Genomic DNA, 20,459 nt, shown 5'->3' with positions numbered 1-20,459 from the left:
TGGGAGCAGGAATGTTTTTTGCGACAATTGAAGAAAATAATGAAATAAGTAATCATAATAATCATAATAATAAGAGTTTAAAGGCCAATCCACATAGAAAGCGGTTTTGGCTCCATGATGTGAGTAAGACATGCATCACCCCGGGACCTCTTGCAAATCTATTTGGCTAATCAATAAATAAAAACTATTGTCTGTAAAATGTTAGTCTGCTGTTAGTCTGCCTGGTTAAGATCAACTTCTCAGGAGGTTCTGAGGACAGACTGCCAAACGGAGGTCTGTGTGGATTGAATGGACAGAGCACTTTAAAAGCACTTATGCGCACTGCTCACGTCTCACTTCTGATGTGGATTCCCAGTAAGAGTCCTGGGTTGATCACATTGATCACATTGTTGCCTTGTTGCCATTCGTCATGGATGTAGCCAGGCAGATAGCAAGCTATGCAGGAAGATGACACTGGCATTCTTTATCCTGTACACAAAGCTGTGATTGGTAGGGTTGGGTACCTTTCGCATCTGAACCAATATCAGTACCGATACCAGTACCTGAAATTCGGTTCCTGGTACCCAACACTACCTTTTCCGGTACTTTCCCTCTGTAATTACAAAAAAATGATTTCAGTTGTAAAAATAATTCCAAACTTATTTATCCTATTTACTTAGAACATGTTATTTATTTAGAATATTTTACACTGACAGAAATTAAACAAAAATAAAACCCCTCCCTCTCTCCTCCCAAACCCTATTAAACCTATTAAATTGAATAATTATTCAACTTTTATTCTTGTATTTGTATATTATTTTAGCCTGTTTTATTTTCACCATGACCGTTTTTAATTGCTCTTTAATGTTTCATGTAAAGCACTTTGAATTGCCTTGTTGCTGAAAGGTGCTGTAGAAAAGAAAAGTTGCCTTGCCTTACAACCTCAGCCTGTCAGTCAGACCCCAGGGCATAGAAACCACTGTTGTGCCTGCTTGTCTCACAGGAAGTGAAACCTCAACAGCACCACGACTGCTTTCGGCTCACCATTAATATGTTCACAGTGAATGGTGTCTGTGTGAAGTTTTGAAAAACTGTAACCACACTTGAAACCACTTTATCGGCATCACCGTGACTCACTGTGACATCAACAAAACTGCAGAGCCAACGTGGTTTGCTCCATCCGCACGTGTGTGTGTGTGTGTGTGTGTGTGTGTGTGTGTGTGTGTGTGTGTTGGAGCTCCGCTCTCTGTCAACATGCAGAGAGGACAGATAAGCTTGCGCTTACACGCTCTCAGGTACTGAAATTTGGCACCGTTTGATTTTACGTGAACCTATATTCTGTAATACCGACGTGATTCGGTTGTTACCGGTAAAAGTACAGGGTTCGGTACCCAACACTAGTGATTGGTCAACTGTACCTCCAACCGGCAGAAACGGTGAACAACAACAGACATATTTATGAATCGCCAAACACATCGGAGATGTGTCAATTCAGAGGTCTGGAACCAGGCTAAAGTTTCACTGCATTCCCCTCTAACAACACCCAGCGTCACTGATGTGTGGCATTGGGTTTGGTGAGAAGTGTGCTTTTGTACACCTAAAATCACATTCAGGGATCAACAGTGATGTCACAGGGTCCTGGAATACCCATGTATGTCACTGCAGAAAGGTGAGAAGTTAAACCACCAGAAGTCAGCAAAAACAAATATTTCAGGAGGTGTTCAGATACTCCTTAAAGAGACTGTCCTCAGGAAAACATTGGTCTTTTGTTCAAATGCTTAAAACTAAGGGTGTCACAATTTAGATTTTAAATTGAAATTGTTCGGAATTAAGTCACAATCTTGAATATTGAATTAAAAAATGGAATCGTCGATACTGCCACGCCCCCATGTCACGTCAAGTGCTGCAACTCAGTCAACCTCCTGTAACTTAGCTAGAGCCAGTCAAAACATAGCATGGCAACTGCAGATGCTGGAGACCCATTGACAGAACTTGAACCACCTCCTCTTTCACTGAAGTCGCTGGTGTGGAAGTATTTTGGATTTCCAGTGAGTTATGTTGACAACGTTTGCAAGCTCTGCTATGTGCGTGTACCACATTCTATGTGTTTACCATTGCACATTAGCCTAGCAGCTAACGGATATTCCTTCTGCTTATAGCTTTATCCTAACAAAACCACACGGTTGAATTTCAGCCTGTATGCACGTTTTGTAGCCTAAACAGAGCAGCTTATATTGGTTATATTAGAGAGAGCAACAAGTTAGCGGACTGCCCGAGTCGCTCTCTTTGCTATCGGTCTGCTCAGCTGCTGTGCTGGCTTGGTGGTGTTTTAAGCCCCCAACTAAGCCTTCAAGGCAGCGCTGCGACCATCGTCTTTAACCATAACCATTGCCTAATCCTAGTGTCTTCCAGGCAGTGCTGCCTGGAAGACGACTTTGGGGGCTTCAAACACCAAACTCCGTGTGCTGAGCATCTGCCCTAAAAATCGAGAATTGAATCGAACCGTGACCTTAGAATCGAAAATGTAATCGAATCGAGGATTTGGAGAATCGTGACACACCTACTTAAAACCCATTTATGTTGCATTTTCCTGGAAAGCTACCGTGTTGCCGATAACGACTGTACTATACCCAGAAACCAGCAACTGTGCATTACTGACATGTGCTTACTTTCAGTAACAAAGGCAGAAGGAGCATGGTATTGGTCAGTGTTGGGTGTAACGTGTTACAAAGTACTTACTTTGTAACGCAGTAACGTAACTACTTTTTCGGGTAAAAAATTTGGTTACGAAATGTAGTTCCTTTTTCAATTCGGCGCAACGTTACTTTTCCCAGGGACAGATTTGACAGCGACACTGCCTTCTCAGCTGCACGCTCACAAGCTCCACACGGGACGTGACAGAGGCTGGTAGCAGAGTAATCATGGCAAGCGAGAAGCAGCCAAAACTAACTTTTGAAAGCGTTTTAAGCTTCGTGGCTTTTTGCTAGACGGCGCTCTGAGCCAGGCAGACACAAAGCTGACAACCTCACAGATGGATGCGGTGGAGATGGGCTCTTACATACACGCGGTGTACTTGTGTCGGTTGCACGGACATGCAAGGATTTCCAGAAAAGAGGCTGCATGTGTCTACGACAATGCACGGACCACCGTGGCTGCGCGACCGGTACAAGTCGATATAGACATTACATAGTATACACTAACACCGTGTAACGCCGATGACCTGCTGATGTGCATCCAACCCGCACTGGACTCGCTCATGATGAATCAGCCGTCACTCTGTGAGTAGAGAATCCAGTCTGCAGTGTAGTTCAGACATTTCACTGATAAACCAGAGATTGGCTTTATGGTCAAAGATAGTTTTTGTATAATTAACTTCAGTCTCTGACAGAGATGCCTGCTTTTAAAAGTAACGTAAAAGTAACAAGTAAAGTAAAAAGTTACTTTCCATAGGGGGTAACTAAGTAAAGTAACGGATTACTTTTTTAAGAAGTAACGTGTAACGAGCAAACACTACTTTTTAAAAGTAACTTCCCCAACACTGGTATTGGTATACCCAGGGATTAAAGTACGACCGATTTCCGTCAATTTGATTTTAGAAATGCCATATCTGAGATCGATGCAGATCCGATTTATGTAAAGCAAAAAGGCCACAAATATTAGGTCTGTTGAATGAATGTCAATTTTGTAATGTTTAATGTTTACAGACCTAATCGTGTTTTTGAGAATTTCCTGTGTCTCAATCAGTGACAGTTCAAGATGCGTCAGCCATGAGTTTCGCTGTGCTGTAGCTTAGCTACACGCTTGTGTCATTAGCCTGTTTGCTTAAAAAACACACATCTGGAGGACTAAAGAATGGTCTAAAAGTTTTTGGATTACAGTGACACAATCGAGACAGCTGCTAAGGTAGGCCAATCTGTTTTTTTTGGGGTATGATCGATTGTGAGCTCTATGTGCGAGGGAGATAAGTGTAGGCTAGGTTCTTTCCGTGCATTAATGTATATAATTTCCTTTCGAAGGGGAGGTCATTCATTTGGATTTCCCCTATGGCTTGAACAGAGCCTGCTATGCCACCCGATGCATGTAGCCTATTATTGTTACAGTTTTTAATCAATGCAACTAACGTTATGTGTAAAGCGATGCACTATTCCGTACTGAATGCAATTTATTATCGCGTCTGTTAAGACATGTCCACAATCTTTCACAATTCACGATGGAAGGTTTTGACTGAGCGTGTTAACATGAAATAATAATAATAATAATAATAATAATAATAATAATAATAATAATACAATTATGCAATAGACTTTGTCATTGCGAACCTTTGTGTAAGAGGGTCAATCGTGTTTGTGCTGTCGACGCACAGACAGCCTTAAGCCTATTTTGGTTTCACTTTTAACGACAGGTTATGAATGTATGTTGACATAAAATAATCATGCAATTAAAATAGTCAACTTATAACTTTGCTATATTATTAATTTATAGCACAAAACCCGGAACCAGTTTCCTCACATATTAGCGTCATGATGTGTGTGCCACTAGCCGCTAGCTGTCATGGATGCATTGTTGCTAGTGGAAGGCACAGACGTGTCTGAAATCGATAAAAAGTGAAAAATAAATGGAGATGGGCTTGGCTGTTGGAAACGGGGGAGAACGGCAAGCCATACAGCTCATGGTGTAGAAAAATGAAAATGCCAGGGGTTTGCTTTTGCGTGGTTTGCTGCAAAAAAAAAAGTGTATAGAAGCAATGGAAAAAAGGTTTTAGCATGCCACCACTCTGAAGACTGCCACAAGGCTAGTGTTCATGCTCTTCAGCACACATCATCCCTACCTGGTGCAACTGCCACCACGTCAGAGGTACGTTTATCTATGCCTGACCGTGTTTGTGCTCAGAAAGTACGCATCTGTTCTTTCATAGCAAAACACGACCTGTCTCTCACCATATTGCTAACCTCTTGTCAACCTAATACGATCCATGGCTGAAGACAAGAGCACCCTCTCCAGGTTGTCATAATCGAATGCACAAACCTCCTACATGAGCACCCACGGTATTGCTGCTTATTGGAGTTGTCTGTCAAACTCCAAACTGCCATGTTTTCTTTAAATGCTGATGAGGCAACAAATGGCAATATGGACAAGATCTTGAATGTTCTGATTCGATACTTCGATGAGGAAATGGGAAAAGTGTCAACACACCACCTGACTTCAAGAAAAGTGAATATCACAGATGCGTCAACCCTCACTCACACATTGACCGATATTCTCCAGACCTACAGCCTTAACTGGAATCAGGTTGTTTCCATATTGTTGTACAACTGCAGTGTAATAAGAGGGAAAAGGTCTGGGGTAGAAACCCAAGTCAGGAGAGAAAACGCATCGCTCCTCGACATAAGCGGAGACACAGTTCATATGGTGTCCAATGCAGCCAGGGCACTTTTGAATCCTTTTCGAGGATTTGTGGAAGGATTTTGCTCAGATGTCTACTATGACATAGAAAAAAATTCCCAAACAGAAGGAAATTTTTGGAGAGGTCCAAACTTGCTGGAAGTGTGCAACAGCATAAATGACCTTCTGGATCCACTGATTGTGCACTTCTACAGCTTCCTGTCTCCCCATGATAAACACAAATACAGGTAAGATGACATTAGTATTCTCTTTTTATGTTTTCTCTGTACCAAATTTGCAAGTCTCATTAAAAACATCAGAATAAATGTAGCAATTTCTGTTGTCTTGCCTTAATCTTAATGTGTAGGCCCTTTGTTTTTTTACTGATACAGATTGCTCATTAACCAGGTTCTTTAAGCATGCGGTTACATCTGATGAGAGGCCCAGGATACTTCTTCTGCAACAGCAAACGGCAAAATCCACAAAAAGCTTAACAGATGTGAACAAAGACTGGAAGACACAAATCTTTGTACTTTTCACAGAATTCAACAAGCTCACAATCTTGATTGATTTATGTCGAGGTATGTTCAGTCAATTTTCTTTATTGAAAGAGATGTTTTATACCACTTTTAAAAGTTTTGCTGTTGCATACTTTACTTTTACTTTATTCTTTATTCAGGACACACAAAAAATGGTCCATAGCACAATAAAACACAGCAAAAGACAGACAAATACAAGACAAAACACATACAATAAAAAATGACTACAACAGTCAGAGTTCCACAACACAAATAAGTGTTCAGATATTAGCATATAGACTGAAACGCACTTATTGCAGGGTTCGCTAGTGTTTAAATTATGCTGTTGACTCAGTTAGTCTACATTTTAAGCAGCAGCCTCATGCCATCATTATATGCCACACTGAGTTTCTGCATACTGCTTTTTTTATAGCGCTGCCACAAGTTGGCAGTGTTGGGGTGTAAAAAGCTTTAAAAAGTGTGGTCTTCACAGACAATGAACACATACTAAATCTGCAGTTCAGCATATTAGCTTGTGCATAAATGAAATCGGAGATAAAATGATTATGTATGTATTTAAGTTATTTGTATACGTATTTACATATACCATTTATGTAAATGTTTATTTAAATGTATTTAAATTAAATCAGAATTTAAATCAGTGTTAACAATCAGTTCATCAACTAGTAATAATAATGTTATTGAGCTTGTCAATTTCAATTGAGGAATTTGTCTTGATAGGATGCTTTAAAGTCAAACCCTTACTAAATTCAGTCAAAATGATCCTACGAGAGAGTGCTAGGTCTTTATACTAAAACAATATCAACTAGATATTTTATGAGATTAATAACACTTTTATTTATTGCAGTGTGAAGCGTATGCTGCATTACAATGTACAGTATGTGCTCAGGACACTTTTCTAATCAGTTTTTATTGTGAATTTCAGGTATTCTTCCAACTTTCCAGGTGTTCCTGAAGAAGTTGCAGCAAGAAAAGCCTATGCTCCATGTGCTGCATGTTAAGATGGTGCTACTGGTCAGAGAACTTCTGTCCAAGTTCATGAAGCCTGAGGCTATTTCCTTGAGTGTAAAGAGCTTGTTGAAGCTTGATCTTCAGAAGAGAGACCTGCAGTACCCTGATAAAGGGTTGTCTGTGGGGAGATTCAGCGTCTTTGCCTTGAACAAGGCTAGAGTGGAGAAGAGGCCCTGGGTGCAGAAGGTCTTCAGCTCTCTCCGAGAAAACTACATCAAGGCAGCAACATTCCTCCTCAAAAACCTTCCCTTGAACAATGACATCATCTCCTCTTTGTCTGCACTGGCACCATCATTGATTCTGGATGAATCAGTCCAAGCCGCATTCAACACCTTGGGCAGGGCCTTGCCAAATGCAGTGATGAGCTAGGTCAACTAGATGAAGAGGTGAGAACATACCAGAATGACGCAGATCTAGGAGCTCAGGCCAAATGCTTTGATGAGAATTCTGCTCGCATTGATGTTGACTGGTGGAGTAGAATATTCGCCATGAAGACAACAGAGGGAGGGATGAGATTCCCTGTTTTGGGAAAATTGGTGAAGGCTCTTCTGTCGTTGTTCACTGGCCCTCTTGTAGAAGGCTCATTTAACATCATGGATAACATCATTGAGAAAGATAGGGTCAGGCTAAACATTGAGACATATGAAAGCTTAGCTATCATTAAGTCTCACATGAAGGCAGCAGAGAAAACAGCCTCCAAAATGGAAATTAGCCCTTCGTAGAGGAGCTCGTGTCTGTCTTCTTATGACAGATACCAAAATCACCTAAAGAAGAAGAAGGAGAGCATTGACGAGCAAAAGGAAAGGAAACTTAGGGAAGCTGTGAAAGTCCTCTCAATGGTTAGGGTAAGAAAAGTAAAGACGAGTTCTACCACTTCTGTTCCTACTACTGCATCCTCCTCCTCTTCCTTTATTCCAGCATGAAGAGCCACTTCTGCAGCCAGACACTCCTCCGTCTCCACTCCTGGAAGAGCCACTTCTGCAGCCAGACCCTCCTCCTCTTCCTCCTCTACTCCAGCAGGAAGAGCCACTACTGCAGCCTCCTCAACCTCTTCCTCCTCCACTACTAGAGCCAGACCCTCCGCCTCTTCCACTCCTGGAAGAGCCACCTCCGCTCTTGCTACAGCCTCCTCCACAACTCCAGGAAGAAGAGCTACTCCTGCATCTACAGCACCCTCATCTTCCTCCTCCACTCCTGGTGTGCCAGGAAAAGACCTGAAATGGGCATCAGGTGTAGCTAGCCTTCATGCCTATGGTTTCAATGCCAAAAAACTGAAAAAGTAGCCTTTCAAGGTGTTACTGCACTTATTTTTCTGTTATACCGTTTGAGTTTATTTATTGTTATTGTAAAAACATATTTTTTGTTTGAATTTAAGTAATAAAAAAGCTTTCACTGAAAAGTTATATATGTTTCATTATTAGTAGCCCTATATAAAAACAGTGAAGTCTTGTAAACTTGATTTTATAGATTTGACTTGGTGTTGATTTGCATATTAACAATAAAAAAGAAAATCTCCCTTTAAACAATTTTGGCCTGAAGTAATTAAATAAGAATGTAAGGTAAAGCCTTTCTACAATATGATTGCTGCAGTAGAAAAGAACAGCAATGGTTAGTCGTGGGATGGTACTGAAATATTGTTTTGTTCATCAGGAAAAGAGAACACTCGCAATACTCCCTTTACTTTGCTGTTTGCATCTTGTTGTACGTTAAAAACCAATAGGGCGCGATCACAAAAGGGATTCTCTATAGGTAGATGTGAACAGCTTATGACTTGGCCTGAAAAAAAGTTCAGTCAAAAGAATTGTTTTCACTTTAATCCCTGTATACCACCACAACAGTCTCAGGGAGGAGGTCAGAGTTGATGTTTTGGTCAACAATGTGTATGAACTTGGGTAGACTTTTCTTTCCATCCCATTTCTTACCAACAACAAAACATCAACAAAGGCTATTTTTAACCATAACCACCTAACCTTTACTACAACACTTTAGCTGTGAGCTTAGCCATAGAGGTAACTAATACCTAATACTAGGTAACTAATACTTTTTTCCAAACTATCGGTATCGACATTTATAATGGCCGATAAAAAAACAAAAACAAATGACAAATGATTCTGATAATTGAATATTAACAAAAACGGACGAAACACCCTTCGCCCATGTTCTGAGTGTTGGCATTGCATAGTTTGTCCACCAGAGGGCGCTCTACAACGTCCCTGTTGGCAACACTCTTTGATTTTTTTGTTGTTATTGTCTTTTTGTTCAAAGGACTTTAAGTTTAATATCTTAAGTTACGCATTTCTGGATTTAAAAAAATATATCAAAATATCAGATTTTTAAATCATCAAATATTTGTATCGGTATCGGCCTTAAAAATCCTTTATCGGTCGTGCTCTAGACGTAACGGAACAGAATGTTTTCTTTTCAGTGAGACATTTTTGGAATGGTCATATACTGTAGATAATGAGGGCGCTGACGGTCTACAGTTGTAAGCTCTTATATCATGAAAGAAGACAAACCCTTGACAAAAAGCTGGACAGATCATTGATCTATTCCCTTGCTTTAAAAGGCGGCCTTAACACCATGACAAGCCCAATGTGATCATTTTCCCATTAGGGCTGCATTAAGTGCCATCAACCACACATCTTTCTACTCTCACAGTATACAGTAGCCATAAAAATCGTTGGGGGCCATCTCAAATCAGAGATGATGGTTTAATCACAGGAGAGTTTTGCCTGCTGCTCCCCGTTTGTCTTCGACCTGATCGTCACGCCACACAATTTCTTTTTATTCACACTTGGTACACTTGAGAGATGATTATAAAAATGTGTGAGAAGTCTTGGTTTCTTCTACCTGCCTTTGTCCTTGAGTTTTCCACAGGTTTTACCGCCAGCCCACACAGGCAGACACCCTAGAGCCTGAATCCATAAGAATGTACATGCCAGTTATAGAGACACTGATGAAACGAGACTGAAGGTTAAACGAGAACTGTGCTGCAGTCAATCTTCTTTAAGGGCATAGTTGCTAGATAGTTTCAAATATTTCAACCAACCGAGACATCTACAGTTTGCAACAGCACCAGTACACATTACTGAGTCTGGTAATTGCTGTCGGACAAAGACTCTTCTGTCTGATAATTAGTTCTTCCAGTGGGACAGGAGATAGGGATGGGGGAAAGAGTATCTGGCTCCAGTGCATTGGGAAAAAACCCATTTAGGATAATGTATATACTGTATTGCACAATTCAGTTTTGTGCATTTCTCGGTCATAAAAATCCACACAGAAAATACATTTCATACATGTATTCCCTTTGACTTCACTACGATGACCATATCACGTGGTCCACTCACTTAAAAATCGATATCAGTTTGATGCAGTAAACTTTCTTGTTTATCAGAGCTTTCTTGAGAATTTACGACCATCTTCTGCTCGAGTGAGATTTCATACAACACTGGCTGTTTGGAAAAACAAAAGCTTAGGAAATTGGCAAGGAGATCAAAGAATGAAGTCTGTGATTTGAAAAGTAGTGTGTATGCTTGAGAGATTTCCGCACAAGTCTCTTCATTTCCCTGGAAGCAACATTAAATCCTATTCAGCCAGGCTAGCCATATTTTTTGGATTTTCGTCCAAACAAGAATTTGGAGACAGACCAATAGTAACCCTCATCAGGATTTATTGGCTCTCCGTCAGTTAGTTTTAAGGTGCAAGATGATAATCTACTCATTAAAATTAGATTCATCGTCCCAGACACCGCAGATGGCACTAAATGCACACAGTGCTAGTTTCTTACATTAGAAATGCATAGTGTTTTTTCCCACAGCCTTTTTTGGGGTCTGAATCTTTTGGGCTGATTTAGAGTAAGGATTAACTTATGAGTTATTCATACTTAACAGCGCTCTGGTTATATTAACTTTCATGTTAAAGTTTACTTCAAATATAGAGCACAGCTGCATACTGTGTAGCAGCCTCTCATTAATAAACTTGTGGTATTTAAAATGATTTTCCTGGAGAAGGGTGATTAATAGAGCTTGTAAGTATATTGACTGTTAGAGGAATTTCTTAAGTCTTCAAGCATTTGTTCACCACTGTTTGCCTGCCTTTGAGCTTCGAACCTAGCCTGAACTTCTTATGCAAGCAGCATGTTTTCCGCAGTGTGGGCCTCAGGTAGAAATCTGCAGACCTGACAGTACCATTTGTTGCCGAAAATATTTGACACTGAGTGAGACTCTGTTTCTCTCAGACCTCAGTTGGCTTAGCTATAAATTGCTTTTTGTGAGACCCAAGCTCCATTACCCTCAGTGGAAAACTATCTCATGGAAGGAGTTGTCACCTTGAGGCCGATCTGTTCTCACGACTGACTGACAGCGCTCCCTCTCTCTGTTTGTCTCTATTCCTCTATCTCCATTTTTCTATCACTTCAACCCTTTGCTCTGCAGTCTGTTCAGATCAAACTGCTCCTGCAAGCATCTCTGATTTTCAATCAATTTCAGGAACAGCACCTCTCACTGCTGTATGCCTGTCTGTCAGTCTTCAGAGCACCCACTGCTGGAGGGAAATAGAAGCTCAATCCATCAGAGACACACTGATGGCATTCACCAAAGTCGGAATAATAACACTCCAGGACCACTGCCATCCCTCCTCCCACTCAACACTATTTTAAGTATACTGTATTTCCAACTTGGTTGAAAACAACAACTAAAAAGCAAAGCGAGTGATATCAGTGTTTTGTATAATGAGAGGAATTCATCCTTGTGTCTTCAGCATGTATTCACTTATCACTGCATGTGATATGAAGTTGCAACAGTGTCCAGCTCTGTCCGCTCAGTGATCACATCTCTCCTGCAGCCTGATTAGATGCCATGTGAAGAGCACAGTGGCCCTTGATGCATTAGACAGGCCTGTTCATGCTGGCCAATTATATCAGATCGCCTGCTGGAATCAGTCAGGCAGCAATGCCAAACAAGCAAGCAAACAAGCAAACCCTGATGAGACTCAAAAAGCACTTAGAATTTAAAATAAACACTTCGTAATGAACAGGTTCATAAATTGTACACGTGTATTAATGTTTAGTATGCAAAGAATCAGTTCTCCTTAAATTATCTATGGGTAAATTCAACAATGCTAATGGAGGATAACCTTTGCCTACAGTACAATATATATTTTGAGCTTATGTACAAAATATTTGACATCCTAAGAAGACTAAGAGTCTTCAGCCATGCTAGGGGCACTGTGTGGCACTTAGGCACAGTGGTTCTTTGAGCTAAATGCTAATGCTAGCATGGCAACGCTCAGAATGACAATGCTAAAATGCTGATGTTTCGAAGATATAGGGTCCTATTTTAACGATCTAAGTGCACGGCGTGAAGCGCCTAGCGCAGGTGTGTTTAAGGCGTGTCCAAATCCACTTTTGCTAGTTTGAGGCGGAAAAAATGCCGGGCGCATGGTTCAAAAGGGTTGTACTTAGTGGCTTAATTAATCATAGATTTGTTTTGGGCGTAACATGCAATAAACCAATCAGAGTGTCATCTCCCATTCCCTTTGAAAGCTAGGTGCGTTTGTACCTTGGCGCATTGCTATTATGATGGCAGATTTGCTAAGCAGGAAGGAGAGATTTCAGGAGAAGAAACTGATCTGCTGCTGCGTGAAGTGAAAACGCGCAAGCAATCATATATGGCACGAGCACTATGCCACCAAAACTCCACGAGGTGAAGCAGGCTTGGGAGGAGGTAGCGGTGAGCGTGTCCTCCTCTTCTGGCATCACTAGTAACCAAAATAACATGTCTATATAAATATATAAATGTGTCACATAGGGGTGTCACGATTCTCCAAATGCTCGATTCGATTACATTTTCGATTCTAAGGTCACAGTTCGATTCAATTCTCGATTACATTTTTTTTTTTAAAGCACAGGTTGCTATGACATTTTTAGACTAGACTTTTATGCAATATAATATCTGACCTTTGTTCGCAATGTACCACACTACATTGTCAAATTTAAAACATTTATTAACAACATAATGTAACAATAACTTATATCTACAGTGCTCAGCAAAAATGAGTACATCCCATACTAAAGTTGACTAAAAAGAGGAATAAAAAAATCATCTTTTGGAAATTGATCTTAATGCCTTAATTAAAAAAATGAGGAAAAATCCAACCTTTAAGGACACCAATTTTCTTTGTGAATAAATAATGTATCGTGAATGAATAAATGTTCTTCCTTAAAATACAGGGGGCATAAGTGAGTACACCCCTATGTTAAATTCCCATAGAGGCAGGCAGATTTTTATTTTTAAAGGCCAGTTATTTCATCGTCTATTTCGATTTAAAATCTAAATCGTGACACCCTCAATAGATACACACAATAATACTATTTCACATTGTAATATTTTTATTTTTTATGTTTCTGTGCTGCTGCGCATCTGTGTGTGTGTGTAACAAGCATATGCGCGCGCTGTGCACGAGCCTAGGTGCATTTTACTAATTCGCTGTTAAAATAACATTGAAATGCTGCGTTATTGACTTTAGACCAGATTTTTGTTGGTCAATGGAACTTTCCGCTGCCTCAAGATAGCAATACGCCAAGAATGCACCTGAACATACCACCCTGTAAGGCCGGCCACACACTGGCTGCGGCATGTCTTTACACACCAGAAACATGTCTGATGCGGCGCTGCTGCTGCTAGCATTGTCTGTACACATGTATGTTTCCCATTGATAAAATGAAATACCATATTAAACATAAATATATAGCCTACTGATTTGATTACAGCAAAGACAACGTCGGCAGTATTGACGGCAAAATAGGCTACAGAATATTTTGTTCTGTAAGACAGGTGCAATATTTGAAGATCTATTTTTTTTATTACATTTATATCTGCATTGATGTCAAAACCTAAATGACCTAAATGACCAAAAAACCAAAATGTCATTTATTAATATGTATTTGTGTCAAAATGACATATAAACATCTTTTCCTATTCTATTTTCCCTGGAAACGCTTCCAACACGCTTGCGTGTCGCGTGAAAAATAGGCGTCGGTTCTATTTCTAGCATGCACACGTTTTTGCCGCTGCTCGAGCCACGCCTGAGACATGCGTGTCAAGCATGCAGTGTGTAAGCGCTAACCTGTTACAGTTTTTCTTGATTGCTTTGACACAGCAGTCAACTCAAACTCCACATTTTTCAAAACAGTTAACACACAGGCTGAAACAATGGTCAAAATGACACATTTTGTTTGCAAAAGGCTCTAACCATGCCAAAACATTTAAAATATGCAACAAAAGCTAATTTTGCCTTCAAACAACACAACTTGCAAACAAGTGTATGAGCTCTTTCAATCAACCATTACACAGTGGACAACAAAACACTAAATACAGCACTCAGTGTGAATCAGTGCACCATTGCTTGTCATTGTAGCCTATTACTGTACGTAGCTTTCATGCCAGGGACATTTGTTGACACATTTGCCTTCTTGCAAAGAATTAGATCCAGAATCAGAAATGCTTTGATGCAAATTTTATTGATTCCATTGATTCTTATTTCAAACTGTGGCTGAACACTGAAATACAGTAAATATTACACAAAATACATGTAAACCAAAATAAAATATTAGAGTATAAGAAATGAAGAAAATAATAAAATCTCTTACAGTAAAGTATAAACAGCTATTACTGTAGAGTATAAGAAATAGCCACTATTGATACTCAGTCTCTTCTGTCTTGATGATGGGGCCACATGGCCATGATTGATAACGTGATCAATAACAGTTGCCCGAATTTCATCAGAAACCTGAGCCCTTCCAACTATACCTCCACCTCGCACTCGGACTCCTCTACCTCTTCCTCTCACACTCATCTGCCTTTGACCTCTTCCATCCATGTTGGCAAAGAACAACACAGACGCTGCACCTTTAAGGCCTGCAGACTGATTGCTAATTGAAGATTTGTGTGAAGGAGTTTCAAACAGGTGCTTCAGTGATTTCATACTGATGTAGGTAGTGTCTAATAGTTAGGAACATATGGTTTCTGTTTGGTTACCATAGCTAAAACAATGGAGTTTGGACTGCTTGAATGACATCCGTGTTAACTGTTCTGCAAAAGGGTGGGAAAATGTGTCAATCCAATGAGAAAGGGTTAACACATTTGCAAGAGGTGTCTTCTGCTCTGCTGAGACAGTGATGATGAAAACCGAGTGGATCCCAGTTTCTTTAAGCAGGTCAAAGCAATCAAGAAAAACTGTAACATAGGAGCCGAAATAAAAAAACGGACACGCCACGCAGCTGACACGCTCGTGCGACGCATCCAGTGTGTAGCCGGCCTAAGACCAGCGCCCATGGGCGCAAAGATGGGTGCAGGTGCATTTGCTATTTAAACGACGTGGGCGCTGGAAAGGAAAATGTGTCAGTCTTAAACTAAACACTTGCGTCAGGCTTTGCTTTGCGCTGCGGAAATATGATATGATACTGGTTGCAAGATAGGGCCCATAATGTGTATGAAGTCCATCTTCTTCGGTTTAACATTCTAACATTTGCTAATCAGCTGTAAACACAAAGTGCATCTGGGTTTTTAGGTATTTAGTCATAAACCAAAATATTGGAACATTTTCATTTTGACCTGCTGGTAGTGATCACCAGAGTCAGTATGATTCATCCTATGGTGTCTGCAAAAATAACCATCCATCCAATTGTTGAGGTATTTCAGTCTGGACTCTGGACCAAAGTGGTGGACCAACTGACACACAGGCTAACACGGCTAAAAAATTCACACTAATCCAAAATCCAGATATTGGATTATTAAGTGTTGCAAATACAGATTTTAAATGGAATTTGAGCAGACTTTTGCCATTTGTATTATGTATTGCCCTCTCCACCTGTGTCAGAGTCTGCAACAGCATGCACAGTGATAAGTAAATACACATTTGCTCACACATGACAGCAACATCATGCACTGTAAAGGTAAATCACACATTTAAATATCACTGTGCTCTTGTAATGGAGGCCATTTTTATATGTTGCTTTTAGGTAATGTCAGAGTAGTTAGCTACTTAATCAACCAGACTGTGTCACATTAATAAAGCCCCAGAGAAGTAAACAAATTCGTTTTCCACTCTCATTAGGACTATTTCTGCACTGGTAGAGCGGGAGGAAGCTGCTGGGTAATGACTTGTAGATCACAAGGTAATTAATTAGACACAACCTAGAATTAACAAACCGCGATATTTCATGGACAAAATATTATCACTGAAGGGTGAATGCATATCCCAGTCTCATCAAGGTATTTGAACAAAAGCACCTTGTTTGTTTTAAGGAATGAACAAGAAGATTGGTGATGAGGGGTGGGGATAAGAGATGAATAAATACTAGTAAAAACATAAATGCTGAGGTTGGAGAAAGCATAGATATAAAATCTAACAAATAAAAGGAGTCTTGTGGTTGCCATCTGCATGTGATAAACGTGAAAGAAAGCACTGTATAAAACACTGGGAAAGAAGAGGAATATAAGGTCATGTCCCATCCATTTGTCAAGTTTGTGCACAGTAGCTAAAGATTTTCAGTTTTATTAGAGGCTTATAATGAGAAGAAAGGGATTATGAACTGAGTCCTTAGTAATTGGGTCCACTGGGGGGGAAAGTCTTAGAAAAATTAAACTTCAGAAGAAGCAAAAGTCAAGGTGATTGGACATTGATGTAAGACAGGGGAAGAAAACATGTTTACATGATGAAGGGATGATGCTGCATTTCACATGTTGCACAAACTGTATTTCTGTCCCTGTTACCCAAGAGCATTACAGGTTTCCCTTTTATAGTAATTTGCAACGAAGAGGAAAGTCAGTCCTCCCTTCTACCTTTGCCAACACCTCGGTCTTTACTACCTGTCTGCCATGAACAAGACGTCCTCCTCCCTGTGCGTAGTCTCCCTCTACCTGAACCTTACTGCCTCCTCTAAAGTTGTGCTTCTGGTCCCTGGCTTTGGCTTGAACCTCATCATCCTGGTCTCCCTGGTGTCCTGTCTGCTCAGCCAGCGAAGCAAAATAAGGAGCAATGTGGCGATGTTCATCCTCGGGAGCACCTGCTGCAACCTCGTCAACCTGTGCCTGTGGCCCATGACCATCCACTGGAAGCATCACAGCCACTGGCTGCTTGGCTCTCGTCTGTGTGAAGTCATGGTGAGCGCCAAACACCTGACGAGCTTCGCCGCCTTCCAGTACGTCTCCTTCATTACCTTCTCTCTTTACCTGACAGTGGTATGTGACTGCAGGCACCTGGTAAACAGCAGGGTTTTCCTGGCACTGCAGCTTCTGTTACCTCTCCTTCCTGTGGGGCTGAAGGAGCTGACCATGTGGCTCCTGGGCAGCCACGTGCATCACCTGGATCCTGTCAACCTCACTTGCTTCTCCTTCATTAATGATGAAATCATGAGGGTCCTTTTGCTGGTCAAGACTGCCGTGTTTCTGCCCTTAAGCCTGTATTTCTACGCCCACATTCTACACACAATCATCCAGAGCACTAAGGTGACGCACCGGAGCCAAAAAGCCAACGTGCACCTGGCCAAAGTGTTCAGCCTCATATCACTCATCATCTTCACAGCACATGTACCTGGTAAGGAATTGTTGCTTTACAGTTTCTGTGGGGGTTTCTTTGACTCATAAATTTGATGTAAAGGATATGTTTACATTTTGAAGTCAGTCAGACAGTAACACAACATTCACATGCCCATATGTACGTTAAAAGAGTTAGTCGCTGTGATTGTCCGTCTGTGCTCGCCGTGAAGAGATCCCTTCTTACAATAATGTCCACATTTGACTGCTGAAACCTAATATTAGCTTCAGTAAATTAAGTCCCCCATTGCATACATTAAAATCACTTAAGAGCGAAGTTTCTTTAAAGCAAGTTGGTGAAGAGGAAAAATCACAGCAACCAACAACTCTTTCAGTTTCCATATGAAACGTGAGTTTTGAGATTGACTTAAATGAATGTGAATGCGTGCTTTAACAACATTTTCTAATGGGAAACCTACGTGAAGCAATTACATATTTGGAATACTATTCAGAAATTTGAAATAAATGACATTAGCACAATGCATTTGCATGTACTTAACATGTACTGTATACATACAAATGTTGCACTACAGTATTTACCTTAAAGTGCACATTTTGTAGCAACACAACTCAAAGACAGCTTTTTATATATAACTTGTTAAACTGACCAGGGTTGGAGGAAGTAACTAAACTGTATCTCTAGTGATAAGATTCAGAGCTTCCTATGTACAGTGTGTTTTCTTTTCAAAAGCCTAAAGGCTATTTTCTGAAAAATGAGCTAGGACTTAAGTTTGAGACATGAGATAGATTTTTATTTTTTATAAATGATTGAAAAATGAGATTTTATTTAATTAAAAATACAAAATAAATCAATACGTAAGAAAAGATGTACTTAAATAAATAACTAGGATTATTTATTAATACTACCAAGGTCAATGTTACCCTTACATTACACAAACATTGGTATTACTTAGGAATGGGTCATTCAAAACATGGAAAGTGATGAATACAGTACTTATTTATGATTTTGAATAAATATATTTTCTACCCCCTAACCCGCTGGCTGGGTAAAGCAAATCTGAACTAAAACACACACCGTAACTTTGATTTGTTTTTCGTTTTTTCCTTTTTCTAATAAAGGGTGCTTAATTATACTCTATTAGGAAAGGTGATGCAGGCCTTTACAGAGTATATTAATATACATTTGAAGATTAAAATGGTTTTGAAATACTTATTTGTGGTTCTATATCATAAAATATAAATATAAACAATTAAGACATTGAAATAATTACTAACCATTGGAATATCGTGGTTAATGTGCTATAGGTGCTGTGTTTGCGCTGATGGAGCACCAGTCTGTGTGTCAGGAGACGGTCAGAGATTTGCTGCTGGACCTGCCTTTACTCTCCAGCCCCATAATCCTGCTCTGTATGAACAAAGAGCTGAGGAACCAGTGTCTGCTACTGCTGCAGCGCAAACACACCGACCACCATTTAGATAGAAACTTGAGCAGCAAGACAGACGAGCAGCACAAGAAGCTGTCTACGGGAGAAACTGACACCTGTCACTACTAATTAGTAAGATTTTGATTGAAAGGTTTATGAAGTCAAACTTGTCATGATATGCTTAGACTACTGTATATGTTTAGAGGTGGATATATGTTGAAGTAGAAAAGAGAAACTGCAAATAAATGTATCAAAGAAAAGTAAACAAACAAGTAAACACAATGTTTTGTATTGTGTGTGTGTGTGTGTGTGTGTGTGTGTGTGTGTGTGTGTGTGTGTGTGTGTCTTGACTGTAAATTCACCTCCTTTAGAGTCTCAGTGAGAGCAACATTACTGCCCACGTGTCTGGGATCAATATGTCTGAGTTGTAGTGTTTTATATGCAGCAAGACATTATTTATTCATGATTTACACCCATTTGGTTTTCCAGTCATACAACTGACACTCTGCTCGTGCCTGACCAATGGTTGCACAGTGACACCTCATGGTGATTCACTAGATTGCATTAACTTCAACACAGGAGGTGTTTGATAATGAGTAATGGGTTAAACAATTCAGAAAAGTTACTTTGTTTGCCTATCTTTTTCAACAACTGACAAGACAAGAAAGATAAAATTAATTATACAAAAAAACTAAAGAAACTTTACAGATAACTTTCTACATACATGCATACATACAGTGTGTTTGCATATACATACTCATACACTTACCTGCATATATACAGACATACATACATACATACACGCCTACGTATACCCATAAGGGTCAGTACATTGCCACCATAAGGTGAATAATATCCTAAATAATGATAACCATAATGATAATAATGATGTTCATCATCATCCTCACCATTATCAACATTCTCACAGAATAATACTACTCAATGTCTATACGTATCTAGTGTCATGTCTTTGAATGTAATTATTTTCAACCTGTGATCAGGCTGGACTTTATTACTTTGAGGCTATGAAAATGATGAAATATAGAAATGGTGGCAAAAACTAGCATTGCATCAACCGTAAAAGTGGCTTTAAACAATTAAAAAAGGAACCTATATGCTGGAGAAATGCAATTGAAATAGAATGTGATAGTCTTCCAATAAGCAGGCCCATTTCTGCTGTTGAGTACTGCTTATAGTCAGTAGGTGATGCTGTCTGCTCACATTTGAAATCTGCTCACAGTAAACCATGAATGACTGAATAATGTTCATTAATCTTCATGATAGATTCAGTAAGAAGGATGCAGCACTGGATAATGAATATGCATATGATCTTCCTCACCCATGATTTAGATAATCCAAGCACATATAAGTTATGTATTTCCCTGCAGCCAGTTTGCCTTCATTTCCAGGAAGCATCTCCAGGTCACCCACAGCGTGGAGCTCCCACCACTCGACCTTTAACCCTGGTAATTTCCCAGGGGTCACTGGTGCACGGAGAAGCATATAGGAAATGGTAATTACTGGTGTCTCAGGCTACCCACATATTATGTTAACTAGATGAATCACAA

General features: G+C 40.0%; 1 pseudogene; it reads left to right on the top strand.

Moving 5' to 3' along the window:
• Window positions 1–4,530: 4,530 nt before the first annotated feature.
• LOC144524973 (uncharacterized) lies at window positions 4,531–8,194 on the top strand (annotated as a pseudogene).
• The last annotated feature ends 12,265 nt before the right edge of the window (window positions 8,195–20,459 follow it).

Source organism: Sander vitreus, chromosome 10 (genome assembly GCF_031162955.1).
Source record: "Sander vitreus isolate 19-12246 chromosome 10, sanVit1, whole genome shotgun sequence".
In the NCBI taxonomy this organism is placed as follows: domain Eukaryota; kingdom Metazoa; phylum Chordata; class Actinopteri; order Perciformes; family Percidae; genus Sander; species Sander vitreus.
Note: the sequence above shows the minus strand (reverse complement) of the source record. Positions and strands in the feature narration are given on the sequence as shown.